The sequence below is a fragment of the Arachis stenosperma genome, chromosome 4 (assembly GCF_014773155.1).
Source record: "Arachis stenosperma cultivar V10309 chromosome 4, arast.V10309.gnm1.PFL2, whole genome shotgun sequence".
Taxonomy (NCBI): domain Eukaryota; kingdom Viridiplantae; phylum Streptophyta; class Magnoliopsida; order Fabales; family Fabaceae; genus Arachis; species Arachis stenosperma.
The window spans coordinates 137139334-137156036 of record NC_080380.1 but is presented as its reverse complement, the minus strand read 5'-3'; the positions used below and the strand labels follow the sequence as shown (position 1 = coordinate 137156036).

Sequence of the window (16703 nt, the reverse complement as noted above, 5' to 3'; positions counted from 1 at the left end):
ATTTCATTTCTAAACAGGTTTGATACAAAACGAGGATCCGTAGTCCAAGTTATGTCCCGTCAAAGTAAGCCCAAAAACCATATTTTCATACAAAACCACAATATGCCATTTTCAAACAAACCTTTTTCAACTCTTTTCAAAATCAATCAAACATGCCAATTTCATCCCTTTTCTTTGAAGTCAATCAAATGTATCAAATTCAACATCAAGCCTCCTCAACTCACACATTGACACATTACCACAATTTACCAAAATCACTATCTCATTATTTTACCCCACTTCACCCAAGTGGCTCAAACCCAAACACATTGACATATCATATACTATTCCTCATGCCAATTCTCAACAACACCAATTCCAATAAATCATTATTGTACACAATCAACATCATACTTACCATCAACATGGTTCAACCCACAATTCAACCATAACCAATCATCAAGCACATATCACAACATGCATATTTCTCATACATCATACCACCAAGGCATCAATAATCATCATCACATATATGACCACATCATATATCTCAATCATTTAACAACATCAACCATTCAATGCCTATCTTAGGGCCTCTAGCCTAAGTATTCCTACCACATTACATATTAGATACGGAAACCGAAACCATACCTTAGCCGAATTTCCCAAGCTCCACCGGAGCACTTCCAAACCACTTATCCACAAGCTCTCAAGGCCTCAACACCTTCAAGAACAGATTTTTCACCACCAAACCCTTTCCAAGCTTTTCAAGGTCACCAATCAAGCTCCAATATACACATATACACAACCTAAGCCACAACCATCATACCCATACACAACATCTCAAAACCCAAACATCATAAAACAACAAAATACACTAGGGTTGAGAATCTTACCACCTCCAAGGTCCAAGGAGACAAGATTAACCTTCCCTTCAAGAGAGTTGGGTCCTATAACATCAAAGAACCCAAAATCTCAACATTTAACCCATGAAACTCGAAAATAGGGGCTGAGATTTCGAACAGCAAGGTGTGGCTTACCTCAAGATTGATTATATGGGTTTTGTAGAGCTCTCCGCGGTGAACGCGTGGCCGCAAACGGGGCGGCAATCGGAGCTCTAGATCAAAGTTATGGTGATTTGAAGATCAAGTGAGAGAGAGAAGTTGAGAGAATGTTCTTCCTCCCTTTCTCTCTAATTTCAGCTTGTGTGTGTAACAAATGAGGAGAGAGAGTGCTGAAAACTAGGGTTTGTTAAGTTATGTTGGGCCAAGGGCCCACGTTGGGTCCAATTGGCCCGGTTTGGCCCGTTCGGTCCAATCTTGGTCCGAATTCTATAAAATTGGTACCAAAATTCTCGTCTCAGTCTCCTCTATCACATTTAGCCATAAATCACATTTTAGGCTTTCTAGAATAATTCTCATTTATGGGTTAATTAGCCGTTAATTAACCGGGTTTTACATTCTACCCACCTAATTGGGAATTTTGCCCACAAAATTCAAATGCAATTACCTGAGAACAAATGCGGATAATCCGATCGCATCTCTGACTCAAGTTCCCAAGTGTGTTCCTCAACGCCGCCTCGACTCCATGCCACTTGACTAGTGAAACATCTTTTCCACGCAACCGTTTGATACTAGTATCATCAATTCTGACTGGAGCCACTGGAAGCGTTAAATCTTCCCTTAACTGAACCGATTCAGGTTCCAACACATGGCTAGCATCTGGAGTGTACTTCCGAAGCTGCGACACGTGAAACACGTCGTGCAGGTTCGAAAGATGAGGTGGTAGAGCCATCCGATACGCCACCGGTCCAATCCTCTCTAGGATCTGAAATGGACCAATGTATCGAGGATTCAACTTCTTGCCTTAATCGCCCTACCTACTCCAGTAGTCGGAGTAACCTTAAGGAAAACATGGTCTCCTTCCTCAAATTCTAAGGGCTTTCGCCTTTGATCGGCGTAACTCTTTTGACGACTCTGCGCCGTAAGCATCCTATCACGGATCTTCTTGACTTGTTCAGTAGTCTCAGCTATCATTTCTGGCCCCAATAAGCTTTTCTCTCCAGCTTCATACCAACATAGCGGAGATTGACCTCCCTACAAGGCCTCATACGGAGCCATTCCAATGCTCGCATGATAACTATTATTGTATGCAACTCCACTAATGGCATATACCGATCCCAACTCGCCGGTTGGTCCAAAACACAAGCTCTCAACATATCCTCTAGTGTTTGGATCGTCCTCTCAGATTGACCATCTGTTTGAGGATGGTAAGCCGTGCTCAAGCTTAATCGGGTTCCAAAAGCTTTCTGAAATGCACCCCAAAATCTTGAAGTGAAACGAGGATCTCTATCAGAGATTATAGTAGCAGGTACACCATGAAGTCTCACAATCTCCTTTATGTATAACCGTGCTAGCTCCTCAAGGGTGTAAGTCATTCGAATGGGCAAAAAGTGAGCTGACTTCGTCAGTCGGTCCACAATCACCCAAATAGCATCAAAACCAGCCCTAGTCCTTGGCAATCCCGACACAAAGTCCATTGCAATACTTTCCCACTTCCATTGCGGAATCTCTAAAGGTTGCAACATCCCGGAAGGTCTTTGATGTTCAATCTTTACCTTTTGACAAGTTAAGCACTTTGAAACATATTCCGCCACATCGTTCTTCATACCCGGCCACCAAAACATCGCCTTCAAATCATGGTACATCTTAGTACTTCCCGGGTGAATGGAGAATCCACTTTTGTGTGCCTCCTTCAAAATATCTCGCCTCAAAGTGCCAACATCCGGCACAATGATCCTACCCTTGAATCTCCATAACCCATCTTTTTCTTCCGACTCTCCACCGTTCCTTGCTCAATAGCCGGTAACACCTTCCATAACGCTTCATCATTTTGATGAGCCTTTAGGAGTTCGGTCTTAAAATCACTTGAGATATCTAATCGCTCAACACAAAATTCCGGATACTTCTCGAGCATTTTCAGACTCTCAAATCCCTTGAGCAACTTCTCCTCTTGAAGCATCATCCAAGCCGCATATAACGACTTCCGATTAACGCATCCGCCACCACGTTCGCCTTTCCCGGATGGTAATGCAACTCAAAGTCGTAGTCCTTCAACAGTTCCATCCACCTTCTCTGCCTCATATTAAGCTCTTTCTGATCAAAGAGATATTTCAAGCTCTTATGATCAGAGAAAACTTGGAACTTAACCCCATAGAGATAATGCCTCCACACCTTCAAGGCAAACACAACCGCAGCGAGTTCCAAATCGTGCGTAGGGTAACTAACTTCATGAGGTCTCAACTGTCGTGAGGCATACGCCACACATTACGATGCTGCATCAGCACGCACCCTAAACCCTTTAATGAGGCATCACAATACCCTCAAATGGTTCGGCTCGGGTAACACTAACACAGGTGCATAGTCAACTTTTTCTTCAATGTCTGAAAGCTCTCCTCGCACTCAGGAGTCCAAACAAACGGAGTGTCTTTTCGGGTTAACTTCGTCATTGGCAAAGCTATCTGTGAAAAGCCCTTGATGAATCTTCGGTAATAGCCAGCTAAACCCAGAAAACTCCTTATCTCTGTTATGGTGGGTTGTTTCCAATCCATCACCGCCTCCACCTTAGTTGGATCTACTGCCCTTCTTACTCACCACATGGCCCAAAAACTTCACCTCACTCTTCCAAAACTCACACTTAGACAGTTTTGCATAAAGTTTCTTCTCCTTTAGAATCTGCAATACGGTCCTCAAGTGTTCCGCATGTTCTTCTTCAGTCTTGGAATAAATCAGTATGCATCGATGAAGACAACAACGAATTTATCCAGAAACGGACGGAAGACTCTATTCATGTAATCCATGAATACCGCAGGAGCGTTCGTCAACCCAAAGGACATCACAGTGTACTCGTAATGACCATAACGAGTCCTGAAAGTGGTCTTAGGATATCCTCGCCCCCACCCTTATCTGGTGATAACCGGATCGCAAGTCAATCTTAGAGAAAACTCCAGCTCCTTGTAACTGATCCAGATCATCGATTCTCGGCAATGGGTACTTATTCTTTATTGTCACCTTGTTCAACTGCCTGTAGTCCACACAGAGCCGCATACTCCCATCCTTCTTCTTCACCAGTAACACTGGAGCACCCCACGGAGAAACACTTGGTCGTATAAAATTCTTTCCCAACAAATCCTCTAACTGAGACTTTAGCTCGTTCATCTCCAACGGTGACATCCTATAAGGAGCACTTGAGATTGGTCCCGCCCCGGGCACCAACTCAATAGCAAACTCAACCTCTCGGTTAGGTGGGAACTCATCAATATCATCGGGAAACACTTCCGGAAACTCACACACAACCGGAATCTGTTCCAACCTTGATCATCTCCCGAAACGCCCGCGGTTAACAACATGATACCCTGACATTCAATTCCAGAACAGTTCACCATCATCGAGTTCAAGTAATAATTATCACCACGACCGGCCCTTCTGTATCTTCCGGCATAAAGTACACCGACTTTGTGGAACAATCTAGCAGAACATGGTTCTTAGATAACCAGTCCAATCCCAAGATAAGATCAAGGCCGACCATCGGTAAGCAGATTAAATTATGAACAAAATCACGCTGCTTGAACCTAAAGGAAACTTCCGGACATCCTAGCCTAGTTACCATGGCTTCATGGGTAGCATTATACCTTAGGTCATAACCTAAGGTTACAATCTTCAACCCTAACTCGTGGGCTTTCTCAAATGTAATGAATGAATGTGATGCTCCCGAATCACATAAAGCATTTAAAGTTTGACCAGCTAATTCACAGTTACCTCGAATGAGTGTCTCAGATCCCTCAGCTCCTACAGCTGAAGTGGTGAACACCCGACCAGTCTGTTGTGCCTTCCCAGCACCTTGTTTCTGCCTCTCCAGACAATTGGCGGCTTTATGCCCCGCTTTTCCACAATTGTAGCATAAACCCCATCCGGCCTTGCATGGTACCGGATGGTGACTCCCACACCTAGCGCAAGCTGATCATTCTGAGGCTTCCCAAACTTCTTTCCTTGGGAGTTGTTGTTGTTGGGCCTCCTGAAAGAGCTTCCTCTCTTGAAAGACGAACCCCTAGGTGCAAAGCTCTTCCCTCGATTCTGTGGGAATGATCCCCTTTGACCCCCTCTCTCAGCGGTTGCCCTTTACACACTCTTCAGCAACCCTACACTTGTTCACCAACTCGGAGAAAGTCCTAATCTCCATTGGGTCCCACTGAACTGAAGATACACTCCGGAGTCCTCCTTCATACTTAACACACCCATTCCTCATAGTCCACCGGGGTCCCTTGGCACATGCGAGAGAACCTGAACAGCTCCTCAAACTTGTCCGTATACTCTGATATGGACATGGTACCTTGCTTCAGCTGTAACAATTCAAGTTCCTTAGCCGTCCTAGCCGAAGTCGAAAGTACTTCTTATACTCTTCTTGAAAGACATTCCAGGTGATATAGTCATCACCCTGCTGCAGAAGACGTCGGATGCCTTGCCACCAATGCGATGCTTCACCGACAAGCATATAGGTAGCAAACTCGACACGCTGTCCTTCAGGCACCACTTGCGCTTGCAGCGCGCTCTAGCCTGAAACCATGTATCAGCCTCAGTCGGGCTAGTAGTTCCCTTGAACTTAGGCGGATTAACCTTCAAAAAGTTTGCTAGAGTCATCGGGCCCTGAACTCCACCTCCATCATTACCATGGTTGTTCATCTGTTGACCAAGAGCCTCAGCAGTGGCTTGCATAGCAGCAGCCATGTTCTCCAACGCAGCCATAAAGTTCACCGGGTCATTAGGTTATTCTCCGGTGCACGAGTACGACCTCTCGCACTACCTCTACGCATCTGGTTCCTATACATACCAAACAATCGATATTAAGTTGATCAGTCTCAATATCGGAAGTCTAGTACTTCAAAGTCCCAAATGCATGCTCATGAACGTTTATGCCAATTATATCAAGTAGATATACTAATAGCACATAACACACACACAGAGAATGCACAGAAGCATAGTCAATCCATCCCTCAGGCTCTACAGGAACGAACTGCTCTGATACCATAATGTAACACCCTACCATACTTAGCCTTATGCTTAAGTCATAATTCAGAGATGGCAAGGTATTACGACCTCTAAAATAAAAATTTAGTACGTATAGTAGTATGAATGATTGATTATAACTAGGAGCCTTTGTAGAAAAAGTGGTAAAAAAACCGCAACTCAAAAGCGCAACACTCCGATCGATAACGTAACGCACAAGGATAAACCAACGCGAGATTATATATATACAAGAGAGTGTCAAAAACAGAATATCAAGACTCAAGATCCGGCTGCGAAGAACCGGTCCGAGCATAACAATATATACATATGATAAAATAAGGAAAACCCCAAGGAAACCCAAAGGGACACAAATACATAAAACCTATTCTCCAAAATTCTCCCATAAAAGGAGTCATCACAGCTTGTATTATTTAATGGAGATAAAAGTATCTAAACAAAACATATAAACCAAAAATAGCCCCGAGAACAAAGGATCTTCGCAAGTATAGAAGTCTCCAGCATGCCTCAGCGGGAAACCTCACGTCCTGCATCTGAAAACCAAAAAATCCGCATGGGTGAGAACCAGAGGTCCCCAGCATGGTAACAGCTTCCACATACATAATATATAATAGAGGAAAGCCAAAGGCAATCCTAGAACTTCCTCCAGATAATATCAAAGCTTATAAACAAGCTAAACCATATAAGGGCATCTGACTAAAGATTCTTCAGTCTAACTAATACTTCCCTTTCCAATTCTTTCTCACCTCCCAACCACCAGCAGGAGTATAATGTAACAAACACAGTTATACCAGACAAGAATATACAAATAGGAGCAGTTAAGACATTTAGACAATTAGCGAGTAATATGCAGTCAAATAGGCAATCTCAAACAATTCACATAGTATGCATATGATGAATGCCTGTCCCTAGTGGCCGATGATATCATCTTGTCGGTTATAGAGCCAACCCGACAAGTCCTGGTCGCTAACCATTGGACTGTCCCTCTGTCGCGCATCCCCAAACTCGAGTTATACTCGTTATAAACTTGATCATAAACATGATCCATCCATCCATCACCCTCACTGGTGAATATTTACGGGGGTTCGAGCTCATCCGGGCCTTTCACAGTGCCCGGCCACACTTGCAACATAGGGTTAACAGAGCTTCGAGTCTCAACCTGGAGCACGTGGTGGCTAGCCACTGCTACTACCCAAGGAAACTCGTACCTCAAATAGTGGAAGTGCAATTTCACAATTATCAATAATTCAGCATCAACATGCATGAATTCTCATCCATGGATCAACATCCATATCAGCCATTCCGGCTCACGGTTCAATCCAGAACCAGCCAATACTCATAGCATACACAGCTATTCCGGCTCACGGTTCAATCCAGAACCAGCCAATACATAAACAATTACGGCCCTTCGGCCAATGGCATAACAAGCACTTCCACCACCATCCTCCGCATCTCACATAATCATCTTGATCCTCATTGATCATTCATTTTTCCCTTGCTTCACTCGCAAGTTACCTCATTCACTAGCTCCTTGCTAATAGCTAGGCATGTCATAAAGATTTAAGACATAAATGGTGAGATCGGAGGCTTAGAAGTATGAGATTTGGCTTTTTAAAACTCAAAATCAACTTTGGGATGAAAACAGGGCCACGCGTACGCGCACTCCACGCGCACGCGTGGGTGGCCTCAAAACTTCATCGACGCGCAAGCGTCATGCACGCTAACGCGTGGGTTAAAAACTTGCCAATCGACGCGCACGCGTCAACCACGTGTACGCGGGTGTTCTCGTGCCCCAGGCACAACACAGGCACGGTTCTGGCATAACTCTCGGGAAAATGACCGGACATTGGGTGCAGCACAATCGGGCCGCGCACATCACGCATACGCGTGGATGGCACTTCTCGGAAGATCGGCGCGCACGCGCCAGGTGCGCCCACGCGCAAGGGTTCATTCTGCTAAAAATTTTCTAAGTTAAAAGCTGCAGAATTTACAGATTTGAACCCCATCTTCCAACGGACATAACTTCCTCATTTTAAATCGTTTTTTTCACCCGTTCTTCGAACGGTATGGACATCCCGGATCCAATTTCATTTCTAAACAGGTTTGATACAAAACGAGGATCCGTAGTCCAATTATGTCCCGTCAAAGTAAGCCCAAAAACCATATTTTCATACAAAACCACAATATGCCATTTTCAAAACAAACCATTTTCAACTCTTTTCAAAATCAATCAAAACATGCCAATTTCATCCCTTTCTTTGAAGTCAATCAAATGTATCAAATTCAACATCAAGCCTCCTCAACTCACACATTGACACATTACCACAATTTACCAAAATCACTATCTCATTATTTTACCCCACTTCACCCAAGTGGCTCAAACCCAAACACATTGACATATCATATACTATTCCTCATGCCAATTCTCAACAACACCAATTCCAATAAATCATTATTGTACACAATCAACATCATACTTACCATCAACATGGTTCAACCCACAATTCAACCATAACCAATCATCAAGCACATATCACAACATGCATATTTCTCATACATCATACCACCAAGGCATCAATAATCATCATCACATATATGACCACATCATATATCTCAATCATTTAACAACATCAACCATTCAATGCCTATCTTAGGGCCTCTAGCCTAAGTATTTCCTACCACATTACATATTAGATACGGGAAACCGAAACCATACCTTAGCCGAATTTCCCAAGCTCCACCGGAGCACTTCCAAACCACTTATCCACAAGCTCTCAAGGCCTCAACACCTTCAAGAACAGATTTTTCACCACCAAACCCTTTCCAAGCTTTTCAAGGTCACCAATCAAGCTCCATATACACATATACACAACCTAAGCCACAACCATCATACCCATACACAACATCTCAAAACCCAAACATCATAAAACAACAAAATACACTAGGGTTGAGAATCTTACCACCTCCAAGGTCCAAGGAGACAAGATTAACCTTCTCCTTCAAGAGAGTTGGGTCCTATAACATCAAAGAACCCAAAATCTCAACATTTAACCCATGAAACTCGAAAATAGGGGCTGAGATTTCGAACAGCAAGGTGTGGCTTACCTCAAGATTGATTATATGGGTTTTGTAGAGCTCTCCGCGGTGAACGCGTGGCCGCAAACGGGGCGGCAATCGGAGCTCTAGATCAAAAGTTATGGTGATTTGAAGATCAAGTGAGAGAGAGAAGTTGAGAGAATGTTCTTCCTCCCTTTCTCTCTAATTTCAGCTTGTGTGTGTAACAAATGAGGAGAGAGAGTGCTGAAAACTAGGGTTTTGGTTAAGTTATGTTGGGCCAAGGGCCCACGTTGGGTCCAATTGGCCCGGTTTGGCCCGTTCGGTCCAATCTTGGTCCGAATTCTATAAAATTGGTACCAAAATTCTCGTCTCAGTCTCCTCTATCACATTTAGCCATAAAAATCACATTTTAGACTTTCTAGAATAAATTCTCATTTATGGGTTAATTAGCCGTTAATTAACCGGGTTTTACAGTTTCCTTGAGATATGCCACTGAGGCGAATGTTGGATTTAGCTTGCTTTTGAATTGATTTATGGTTTTGAGCTGTTGAAAGGAATGAGAAACGGTTTAGTTGGGACCCGAACCGGGTGGCAAAAGTCCAAGTTTTAGGGGAGGTGCTGCCGAAATTTCTGCAAAATCCTAGTCTTGTTTGAAAAGTTATTTAAAAAGGGTTGGATTTGAGAAATTGTATTATTTGATTTATTAAGAGAATATTTATGTTTTCAAGCTTAATTTATTTAATAAACTTTATGCGTTGAGTTCGGCACATTTATAAATGAACTATTTTTACCGTTTGAATCACTGAAGGAAAGAATGATGCTCTAATATTGATTTCAATATAAAAAGGAGCTTTTAGTGATTTTAAAGGAATCTAGACTTTTGATTGAGTAATCAAGTTTGAGGCAATTTGGAAGAGTTAGAAAGATGGGTTCCAAAAAGAAACCTGAAAGTGGTTTGATTCAAATGAACCGGTTCCGTTTCAAATGAGTTAATTTTTGGACCGGGTTGGAACTTGTGATTTTGTATGGCTGGTTTTATAGTAAATTCAGTTTTATTTACTTGAACCGAGAATCTATAATTTTAAGAGTTTCAATGAATTTTAAGGAATTGATATAGGTTGACCTTCCCTAAAGACTTGGAACTCTGTCGGGAAACTTTTGTTATAAAATCCCATTGTTGGATGGGATAATTTTGAATGCTTTGAAATAAATCCTTAACTTGCTATGGTTTTGGAAGTTTTGGGAAGAGAATGCCGATAGTGGCTTTGTTTTAAAAAGGGAACTCACTTTGAGTAAATTTGGCTTATGAGCCTGAGATGATTTGAAAATGAGATCTTCAAAGCCAAGGCTGAAAAGAGTTGAAACTTGATTTCAGTGAAATGATTTGGAAAAAAGTGATTTATGGCTTAAATACCGATTTTATGAATTGATGATGTTGAATGTGGAAGTGTTGTTTTGTTGTGAGCTGGAATGGCTGTGTATGATTATAAATATTGGTTGGTTCTGGATTAAACCGTGAGTCGGAATGGCTGTGTATGATATGAATATTGGCTGGTTCTGGACTGAATCGTGAGCCGAATGGCTGAGATGAATGTTGATCCATGGATGAGATTGAATGCATGTATATGCTGAATCATTGATAAATGTGAATGTTGCACTTCCACTATTGGAGATAAGAGTTTCCTTAGGAGAAAGTAGTGGCTAGCCACCACGTGCTCCAGGTTGAGACTCGAAGCTCTTTTGACCCTATGTCGTAAGTGTGGCCGGGCACTGTGAAAGTCCCGGATGAGCTCGCCCCGGTAAATATTCACCAGTGAAGGTGATGGATATGGATCATGATTATGATCAAGTTTATGATGAGTATAACTCGAGTTGGGGAAGTGCGATAGAGGGACAGTCCAATGGTTAGCTACCAGGACTTGTCGGGTTGGCTCTATAACCGACATATGATATCATCAGCCACTAGAGACAGGCATGCATCATATGCATCTATGTGACATTGTTTCTGTGTGCATACTGTACTTGGTTTGCCTATGTGATTAACTGCTAATTGTTCTACTTGTAATAACTGTTTGTTTGTGCTTGCATCTTTCTATTTGTGATTGCTACTGAGACTCTGTTGGACTGTGGTGATTGGTTGATGGTTGGATTGTTTGGGCCTAAGGCTGTGGATGGAATGAGATGAACCGATGGTTGACTTCGGTTTTGTGTTCTGGTTTGGAATAAATTATGAAAGGCTATTTTGGTTCGGCATAGATAAACCGATTTGAAAGACTTTTGAGTTTTCAAAAATTGAATGATTCCTCTTTCGGAAAAGTATTTTTAGATTTCTCTTTTATTGTAAACCGTTGTTTTTCAAAAGAGGCATAAGACGGTTTTTAATCACTGGTACGGTTTATCTTCACGTATCCTATTACAGTAATTCCCAAAAACCCTCTACTGAGAACCCTTTCGAGGATGATGTTCTCACGCCCCTACATTTTTCCCTTTCAGGATGTAGGCGCAGAAGTCACGAAGAGTTTATTTAATTGTTGTTGAGATGTTCTACATTGCTTTAGATTATTATTTATTGTACCCTCGCCTTTATCTTGAGATATTCTGTAAGAGGGATAGGAATTGTATTGGATACTGCTTGTGATATTATTTATAAATATATGTATCTATATGGATGTATCCTTTATGAGTTTTTGTAAGTTATATGGTATATATGGATGTATGTTGTCGAACGAAAGTATTTTTGGGAGCGGTATTATGGTTTAAAGTTTTAAATAGGCTCATATTTTAGTATTAAATAGTATAAGTGTCGTCGTAATGTCCGAGCTATCAGAGTTGCACAGCCAGAAGCATGAGCTTTGGTAGTTAGGGTGTTACACCAAGAATATGAAAATTTTCTTTCTACAATGAAGCCATCACGAACTCAGAGATTTTGCATAGAATTTATGTTTTTTTGCAATCTCAGTATTTATATTGGGTTCATAAAAAAAGATTATTTGGCCATCATAACTCATCATTTATTTGTTCTTCATATTATTTTTATTAACAGTTTATGCTCTATTAGTTCTAACAAAATTCTCCGAATCTTAATTTCATGCATGTATTTAGAAATATGAAATTTATTTGTTAGCTAAAGATTTATACCTACATCAAAACACATACAAAATCTAGCCATAAAATAAATCTCTCTTTATTAATGAATTGTGCCTATTTACATTGGAATATATATAAGATTTCTATAAATTTTACTAGAGGTAAAGGTTTTATACTATTTTTTGTGTCATATCTTAAATATTTTTTAATATAGATATTAGTATTGCATATTATGATATAATGTCTCTTTGTTAGATACGCATTAAGCATTTTAATATCCGTGCATTAAAAATTTGAGAAAACAATCCTTTGGAAAGAGAATGTGATCCTTGAAGACAAGATAATTAAAATGGTCATTCGATAAGAGAAGGTGATCGACAAACTTTTGGGATAAGAACTTTCGGTATAAAATCAAAGTACTATTAACAGAATACTTAAAAAAATTAAGGTCAAATTCATACATTGCATAAGAGTTTATCAATAAGGGATCATTTTTTTTTCATGTAAAGAGAAGTTATTAGAATATCAAGACACTACGAAGAAAAAAAGATTTAAATGGCGGTTTTTTTAAAAATTACAGCAGTTAGAACCACCATTATTACCAAAAATGGCGCCTCCAAGAAATGTCGTTATTCTGAGTGCCATTCTAGTTATTACGACAATTTTTAAAAAACCGCCACAATTATCTAGGTTAAAATGGCGGTTTTTGGATAGGTTAAAATGGTGGTTCAAACTTCAATTATTTCCAAATAAAATGGCATTTTTTGGTTAGTTAAAATGGCGGTTTAAACTGCCATTATTTCTAGGGTTAAAACAATGTTTATAAATTGCCATTTTTATCCAGACAGAGATGCATTTTAGTTGGTTAAAATGACATTTTGATTGGTTAAAACGGCACTTTTGAATCACCATTTTTACTCTAACAGTGGCATTTTGATTAGTTAAAACGGTATTTTTGAACTGCTATTTTTATCCTGACTGCTATTTTTACCAGGTTAAAATAGAATTTCATGTTGTTTAAAATGACAATTACAAGCCGCCCTTTTTACAGGGTAAAATTTACATTTTTTTATCGTTTAAAAAGATAATTTTTTATCATCATTTTTATCGCGTTAAACAAATAATTTTTTATTAAATTTCACAATAACAAGAAATTATAATCCATAAACAAAATATTATATAACTTATAAATAAAATATTAAACATAATATATAATTTTTTAGTATTGAAAATCAAAAATAATAACTCCTATACAAAATATCAAACATAACATATTTTTTAACTATAAATATCATAACATGATTTTTTTAACAGAGTCTTCATAGAACAATGTTTTGAATAGATTTAAATTTCCTCTAACATGGTTGAATTCCCTCGCTGTTACTCTTCAAATCCTCCAACCATTCTCCTAGATCTACAAGCTATAGATCTGAAACCTTACATCTCGGAGCATCAGAATCTTTGGTTTGTTTCAAAAACTCTTAAAGAACCTGGCATCAATACCCATAGGCATTAGAAGATAATTAAAAGAGAAAAAGATCAAAGCTGACCTATGATTATCTTAAAGTTTTTATCATCATATTTGAGACTTTTATGTCAAAGAAGTTGGTCACTGAGTAATGCTTATAATTAACTAGTGGTTTGGCATAAAATAAAGTAGGCTTATGTATTATCCATGCTTTTATTAAGAAATTATCACATGATCATAATAAGATTAATATTTTGTGATTAGCTTTATTAAGTTATCAAGCTTCACCTTCCACGTATTTTCTAGACTTTGGTCCATGTTCCCTGCGTCAACTTTTAGAGCTTATGAACTTATAATAGCAAGATAAACCGAAAGTCAATTTAGCTAAAAGAAAGAAAAATAAAACTAAACAAGAAAAGTGAGTCAATATCCACTGTCTTGTATTATTATTATATACACACACGATTATAAAAGTATTATTAATAATTGAAATTTGAGACTATTTTTACTGTTTAAAGAAAAAAAGTATGTATTAGCATGTTAACATGGTAACGAAAACCAAATTAAAGAAGTCATGAAATAGTTAGATCCTAATAATTAAGTCAATTAATAATAATAATAATAATAATAATAATAATAATATAATAATAATAATAATAATAATAATAATAATAATAATAAAATATCATAACAGTTGGCTGCATATTTATGCTGTTCGTTAATTTAGTCTCTTCCTTCTTTAACCTGGATCAATAACAAATTATAAGGGAGAAAAGTTTCTCAAGTCCAAGTAAAACATAAATATGAAATATCACAATTAAAGCTTAACCTTCCCCAGTCTAGCTCAGCAGCATGAACCTCATGTTGGAGACCCTTAAGTTTTTCTTTCAAGTCAGATTTTTCAGCCTACATTATTATGATAAACAATAGAAACCAGTTTATATTTCAAAATATAGAAATTAATCTAGCAACCACAATTATCAGAGCAATTAAGCATTGTGGACTTATAAATACTATTTTGGCGCATTTCTCAAGTTCTATTAGCTTATTTCTCGATGTCTCAAACCGACGGAATTCACTGGATTCTTGGTCCATGACCTCTGCATTTGGTGGAGACTGCTCGTCATGATTTTTCTGCAGAAGTCAATATAGTATCCACCCAACAATTAAAGCAGATAATTATATTCACAGATAAAGCAAAAAATATAGTGCAAGTTTAATGTCCTATGCTGATAAATTAATAAATCAAAGCTAAATAACAGGTTCTCACTGAAGTTACAAAAAGGCAAGGAAAAAGAAGCACATAGAAGCACTCACATCAGCCTCCAGGTCAGGCTTTCTGCTACCACGAGGTATAATGAAGTCCAAAATTCACGAGATTTTTCAACATTTCTTATCAGAAAATACAGACTCATATAAGGGGAACAAGAGGGGATAAGTATATCCATGGAAGTCGAGCAACACACTGATGAATTTTTGCAACAAAATAATGAAATTAGGTACTACTTATAGAATTTAATTTTTTTTTCTAAAATAAAATAAAATAATTGAGACACCTTAAATGCTATGGAATAAAAAAAAGAAAATTATCCAAGCATACAACTAAATTTGCATCAATATTCAAAGTGCTTTAAAAGCTAAGACATAAACACAGGCTCAATATATCTAGTTAGTCTATCTCCTAATAAACAAATATAAGTGAGAAATACTAGATAGTAACAACTATAACTAGAAACCAAATAGGGATATTCATATTCCACTTTGGTGGATTAACATATCAAAGTGGACAGTTATTGAGGGAGAGAAAGCATAAAAGCACTTAAATAAGAAATGAACTGAAATAGAACTTCCATGAAATTACTAGGAAGAAATAAGCAATAAAGAGCATCGAGTCAATTATTAAAACCTCATGAAAGACGAAATGCTAGAAACAATAATTAAGAGTGAATACAAAGTCAAAAATGAAAACATTATCGAGAGAGGATGCAATTAAAACAATTAGCATATAACAATCATTGAAGTAATTAGAACAAGAGGATGTGAATTTAGTTACAGATCTAGAAGTGAGAAGTTAAAATGCAAACTAAAAAACAGATCGAGGAAGAGAAGGCACGTTAATGAATAAGGAGAAGCTAGCAGAGCAGAAGCTCGAGGAAGGAGGATAAGCTCGTAGATCTGGAGAAAATCTTGACGAAGGAGACCACCAGAATCACCGGCAACCGCCATTGAAAAAGAGATAGATTAAGTCCATCACATAAACTTCCCTAATTAATGAATATTAATGCCATTTTACACTTTTTTTTGTAGGAAGAGAAATCAAGTCAAAGTTCGTGTGTTTGCATTCTATATGTTTTAATGTTATAGATATTCAGTCATGAGTCACATGTATCTTAACTTAAGTAAATGAGAAGCATCTAAAAGTCACCTCACTTTGACTAACTAAAACTTTGAAAATAACAATTGAACAACATTGTACCATCACTGTTTTTATTTTAAAATTCAGAGTGACTGAAAATGGATATGATGACAACATATAGATAAACTACTGAAAAAATTTTGTTTCTCACCGGCTTCTCTCTCCATACCATCTTCAGAAACAATGCGTTGCGAAGTAATACACTACTTGATTGAGCTGAAAAGACCATTACACTATAAGATGATTAGGAGCGGGATATCAAGAACATAGATACGGAACGTTAAACACTTACTCAAAATTTATATTAAGAATGAAGAATAAGCAATTGTTTTAGTCATAGTTATGCAAAGTGAGAAAATTAGAATTCCTTATGTGTCTTGTTTTAGTATATCTATTTTTTGTGTTAGTATCATTAGATCTATTTATATTTTCTAACTAATGATCAAAGCTTTTACTATTTTTAAAAAGAGTAAATTACCAATTATGCCCCCAAATTTGTAAAACGCTGACATAAATACCCCTAATATTCGTTAACGACAATCATACCCTTGAAAAATTTAAAAATGGAGCAAATCTGCCCAACAGTGAGGAGAATCCTTTTCCGTTAAACGGAACT

The 16703-nt window shown here is 38.5% G+C and overlaps 1 pseudogene; it reads right to left on the bottom strand.

The window, feature by feature from the left end:
* Positions 1-1498: 1498 nt before the first annotated feature.
* On the bottom strand, positions 1499-16316 carry LOC130975650 (uncharacterized; annotated as a pseudogene).
* Between the last annotated feature and the right edge of the window lie 387 nt (positions 16317-16703).